Source organism: Alligator mississippiensis, chromosome 1, assembly GCF_030867095.1.
Source record: "Alligator mississippiensis isolate rAllMis1 chromosome 1, rAllMis1, whole genome shotgun sequence".
NCBI lineage: Eukaryota > Metazoa > Chordata > Crocodylia > Alligatoridae > Alligator > Alligator mississippiensis.
The window spans coordinates 133,746,081-133,752,080 of record NC_081824.1 but is presented as its reverse complement, the minus strand read 5'-3'; positions in this window follow the sequence as shown (position 1 = coordinate 133,752,080).

The window sequence follows — 6,000 nt, the reverse complement described above, 5'->3', positions numbered from 1 at the left end:
TAGGAGCTACATTCGTAGGAGCGTTGCCAGAAGACTGAGGGAAGTTATTCTTTCCCTCTATTTGGCACTGGTGGGACCACATCTGGAGTACTGTGTCCAGTTTTGGATCCCCTCCTGCCCACCCCTACTGTAAAGGATGTGGACAAATTGGAGATTGTCCAGCGGAAGGCAATGAAAATGGTTAGGGGGCTGGGGCACCTGGCTTATAAGAAGAGGCTGAGGGAACTGGGCTTATTGAATTTGGAGAAGAGAAGGATAAGAGGGGATTTAATAGCAGCCTTCAACTACCTGAAGGGGGGTTGCAAAGAGGATGGAGCCGGACTGTTCTCAGTGGTGGCAGATGACAGAACAAGGGGCAATGGTCTCAAATAGCAGCAAGAGAAATTTATGTTAGATATTAGGAAAAACTTTCTCACTAGGAGGGTATTGAAGCACTGGAACGGGTTACTCAGAGAGGTTGTGGAATATCAATCCTCAGAGGTTTTTAAGCCAGGCTAAACAAATAATGAGTACATTTGAGGAAAGAAAAATTAAATTCTCAAATGATTTGCTAACAGAACAAGAGAAAAATGTTGTAATAAATGTACTGAACAGTTCAACTGGCTCTATCTAGGAGTGGTATTATAGTCATGGACGTTGAAAGTGGGCAAAATCTCTGCGAACCAAATACTGTGGTCATAACTATCCAACAGACAGAAAATATATTAAGTGGCTGTGTCTACACGAGATGCTTACTGAGCAGTACTTCATTACTACTGCACAGTAGCTCGTAACAAGCTACTGCACAGTAGCGTTGAATGGCACAAACCATGATGTAGTAACAAGCTACCGTGCAGTCAGCATCACCAGGAAGCCATGCAGGGATGCTCCTGTGCAGTAACGCTGGTTACTGAGCATTCCTTTAGCACTTGGATATGCAAGTACTAAATGACAGCACAATAACAACTGTGCAGTCAGCATCTCATGTAGACACGGCCACAGTGTCACTAGTAGGGATGTTTTAAAAGAGCCTTCCTGCAATGGGCTTTGAGATATAATTTTAAATTTTACAGCACATTAAATACTTTTTAGATCTGTAAAACAGTAAGTCACTACATACAACTTAAAATTAATGAACCAGTATCCTTTGAAGTGTCTTTTCTCCCCAGATATGCACATGTAACATTCATTAGTATCAACAGATTCTTAAAGACACAAATGCATTAGTCATGCATCAGATCACACCATATATTTTGTTAAGTATCTAAATGTTGGGTGACTCAGATGGTCACTCTCTTTTTCCCATATGAATCAGAAATAAAACTTGCAGAAACCTCAATTAATAAATATGCATTTTGAGTAACACGTAACTGTTTGAGGAGACTGTGTCATCAGTGAATTAATTATATTGAATTCTAAACACTACTGTAGATTATGTGTGATAAGTATAAGGACAAAAGAGCCAGGTGTTAAAAACTAACTGTAAATATTAAAGCTAGCAGCCCAGTTCAGCAAGACTGCACCTCAAGGAGCTCATCTGCACTAGTGCAACTGAGTGCACAAAAGTTACTGAATCGTACTGCCCATGTTTTGCAATCACTTTGCAGAGCCATGGGGAATCAGACCTTGAGTCCAGAATTTAAGCAATCCTTGTTTTTGGGGTTGTTTTTTTCCAAAATCCCTGTTTAGGCTGACATTTTCCATTCAAGCAGTTAGTTCTGTCTCCAGGTTGAAGATGAGTCATGTCACGATTCCAGATGAGTTAAACAAATCAACACATTCCAGAAGTGATTCACTAACAGTGGTTTTGAAGACATTTGCATATGTTTTAACCCCGAGCAATGAGTTATCAGAAGGTTTCTATTTGTCTCTGAAATATCTATTTCTGGTTTCTTTTTCCAACTTTCCAATCTGTACCAAATTAAAATCACATTGAGGCAATGTTGAATAGTATGAAAAAATTTACCATATGTATACAATTTGATATCTGTAGAATTTGGCATCCTCAGAGCTCTATGGCTGCATTTAAAAAAAAGAATTGGCCTGACTTTGTGAGTATGTAACATTCTTTGAAGTATTTTGTTTTTCTGTGTAAAAACTGTATCTGTCCATGAGATGTGTAACTCTTTCCTTCTTTTTTGTAAGGGGCCCCTCTTGCATTGCAGCTTATAATGAACAGAGACACAATAGACACGAAAACATTTTCTGGCAATGCAAGGTTTTAAAAAATTCAAATCAGGCTGAACAATTTATTGCAGTGCATTGGCCAGTTTGCCAAAGTACACAAACCATATGCATAGGTGTAAAGACAAACTTTACATACAATCAGGGTAAATTTTGCTTCCACTCTACTTGTAAGTAACCGGGCTACAGTAGCCTATTGTATTCCCCCTTCATGGTGGTAAGGGATATGGATGGTGAATCTGTGTAGTTGTGAAGCCATTAGTAGTGACCCTCACCTCAGCCTGCCCAACCCTCTTCCTCCAATGCAGCACACAGGAATCCCCATGGAGTTGGCTACACAGTACACAAAGGATATGCTTTCATTGAGGAGAGTGAACTGTACATCAAGTTTTTCTCTTGGTGTAAAAGCACCCCTACAGAGTATATTTGTACCATATAGACTAACCTAAATGTGTGTATATATGTACATGTGCATATACAGAGCCACGGTAAAGGTGGCCAAAATTTGGAATGGGCTTCCAGGGGAGGTGGTGCTCTCTCCTACCTTGGGAGTCTTTAAGAGAAGGCTGGATAGGCATCTGGCTGGGGTCATCTGACCCCAGCACTCTTTCCTGCCTAGGCAAGGGGTCGAACTCGATGATCTGTTGAGGTCCCTTCCAACCCTAGCATCTATGAATCTATGAATCACAGACCCAACATCCCCTCCCCTCCCCAGTATCAGGGCCATCTGCCAAGGCAGTCCTCAGATGCCCCCAACCACCCCTCCAACCCAGTTTTCCCACCCAGAGGAGCAAACAGCCCCTACCCATCCCTAAGCTCTCTCCTCTCCCTGTCCCTATTGCAACCCCTTCCCCCTGACCCTTGGGCTGCTAGGCTTTTGCTGCTGGCTGGGGAATACTTTTCCCAGCCTGCAGCAGCCAACCTGGTGCAATAAAATGCCACGGTATGGCTGCTTGCTGGGGAGTTCCCCAGCAAGCGGCCATATCATGGCATTTCATTGCAAATTGTATTTTTTGTGAAAATCACTTAATTTAATGTATTTCACAAAAAATGTTAACTTTTAATTTAAACCAGACCCTATCTATCTATCTATCTATCTATCTATCTATCTATCTATCTATCTATCTATCTATCTATCTTACAGCACAAGCTTTTGTGAAATGACTCTCACTTCCCAACCAGAGTTCACACTTGGGGCCTGATCATCTCTATGTGCACAAGTTATTTCTGACGTAATTCCTCTGACATGATCCACAGATCCGGAGACTCTGAAAGGCCTGGAGTCCAGTCATTGCCTTACTGGTCATGGGGGGAAAACAGAATCCTTGTAGTCGTCAGTTCGGGGACGGAAAGAAGGTATTATTAGAGAAAACAGAGAGCAAGTTAAATTAAAACATTCTCATGCACATACCTGCAAAATGTAGAGGAGGAGGAGGAGGAGGAAATCGAAGAAGATGGTGTAGAAGGATGAAAAGGGAGTACAGCAACAGTGGGAAGGAAAAAGCCCAAGAGTGGTGAATGAGAGGGCACAGGAACAGAAAAGGGAACAGTTAAACAGCTTCCATCCTCACTGATTTTTCTCTCAGTATCTCTTTCTCTTACTAAATGAAGAACAAAAATACTCCAGGTCCAAAAATGTCTCAGTCAGTATGTGGCCTGGTGTCATGGAAATCACATGCTAAACCCTTGTGAGCACAACGAAAAGTAAGCAGAGTTGCTGAATGAATGGAAGAAAGAATGTATCTGCGCAAATGGTCTTTTTACATGAACAACAATGAACATCCCATTAATTGCCACCTATGCACCAACAAGGTTTTCATTCTCTAGTGGAACTTACATGAGAAGCTTGATGTTTTCTGGGTCTCTCAGGATTGACCTTGAAGGTAGAGCATTTCTAAATGGGACAAAAAGAGCTTTCATGGAGAAATAGGTCTCCGCATTCTCTTCTATTCTTCATCATTGGCGGGACTATAATAGATCTCTCTTTCCATCTCCCTCTCATCCTCTGCCAGAATGAAATTGGATGGTCTGTTATTTCAATCCATCTTTCCTTGCTAGAAGGTGCAGACAAGTAGCTAACTGCTATGCTGGGGATTCATGCCCTTTGATCTCTGCCTAGCCAAGTATAGCATTTGAGTTCACAATTCACATGTAGTTTTATACTTTGGTCTTCCTCTTTTCACATTCCCAGAGATTTGTGCTTTAGAGTGAACAAGAATGGTATGAGGTGGTGCCATACCGTGGTGGCTCTAGTTGTAGTTTATTTTTTTGTTTTGGACTCTATTTCTTTTCTCCTTTCCAATGTAAATACTTTGTGCATGTGGTTTGCTCACCAGGGTGCATCCCCACAAGCACGCACATGCAGGGGTGCATATTTTCCACAGGACATATTTGTGCTGATGTTATTTGTCCCCGGGCACTCCCCTGCACATGCACTCAGGTGTGTGGCAAAGGGACCCAGATGGAGTAGAGGAGGCTGGAGCCAGGCCCCAGCAGCCTTACCTGGGGTGCTGGGGGCCTCCCAGGGCAGCAGCAGTGCTGAGCCAGCCGCTCAGAGCCAGCTGGCAGCCAGAGCAAAGCTCCGGCCAGCCAGGCTCTGGTTTCTGACAGTGCACGCTACTGCAACGTGTGACATACTGCTTTTTTTAGCTGTGGGTTTTTTTGACACCCGGATCTCCTGGTGTCAAAAGAAACCTGCTGAGCTGCAAATTAGCAGTGCGGTGAATGGGTGCATGTGTGCCACATACGTTTTGCAGAGCCTCAAATGCCTTTGAGGCACTGCAAAACAGCACATGCACATTTGTGGGGATGTACCACAGGTGTCTCCATTCTTTGTCTCTGTACCATTAGAGAGGAGTAATTAGAAATTCCCTGCAAACATTCATAGTTGCTCAACTTGAGATGTTCACTGGTATTTTCTTAGCTCATCACTGCATAAATATTTTTTCTTGTACTGCACAACAACTGCATAGCTTTGTGGTATCTCAGAGAGCTGACAGGCCAGCAGATTTTGTTTCATGTCAGTCCTCTCTCAAAAACTGAATCTGACCACTACAGTTACTTCAGCTCTTTCTTTTTTCAGCTGGGTCCCTGTCTTGGCATGTAAAGATCTTTGGCTAAATTTGACCTTTTTACACTGGCTGCAGTTCCACTAAAATCAGTGAAGCTGATGCCACTTGTACCAGATCCTTCTCACAACATTGCAGTTGAAAGTTACTGGAGATATCTCTAAAGAAGTTTGCTGGGGAACCTGTAGTAGCCTAGCCAAGGTAGTGTAGAACGCAGTGTGCACATCTACACAAGACATTTGAGACAAATGTCTCAGCAATTAACTCTAGAGCAATAGGGTTCCCAGTTTATTCATGCGTAGACACGCCCTCTTTGTCCAGGCAAAGTATGCCTATACTACTTTCCCAGATATTGTGACATTATTGGAGGCATATTATCCATATTATCTTTTAGCTAATTTTTAAAGACATAACTCCAGTGCCAAGGACATACATACAGATGTTTACTTTCAGCAGAGAAGAAGAGTGGCCCAAGAGCTAGGCATGGTTGCAGATAAGCTCTGAGGAATGTAAAAATGTGCTGTGTAGTAAAACAAGCAATGATCTTTGAAGCAAAATCTGTAAAAGCTCATGAAATAACGATAGGTGGAGCTTAAAAATAGAGATCCAGAATTAAAATCAAGGTTTTTGTTTAAGTAAAAAAAAAAGGGGGGGGGGGGGCGGTCTTTTCCCTGGGGCTATATGAGAGGGCCACACAAAAGTGAGAGAACTGATTTTTTGACTTTTCAGTTGAAACAGTGAAACTGCCAGTGCTCAAATGTTATCAGCA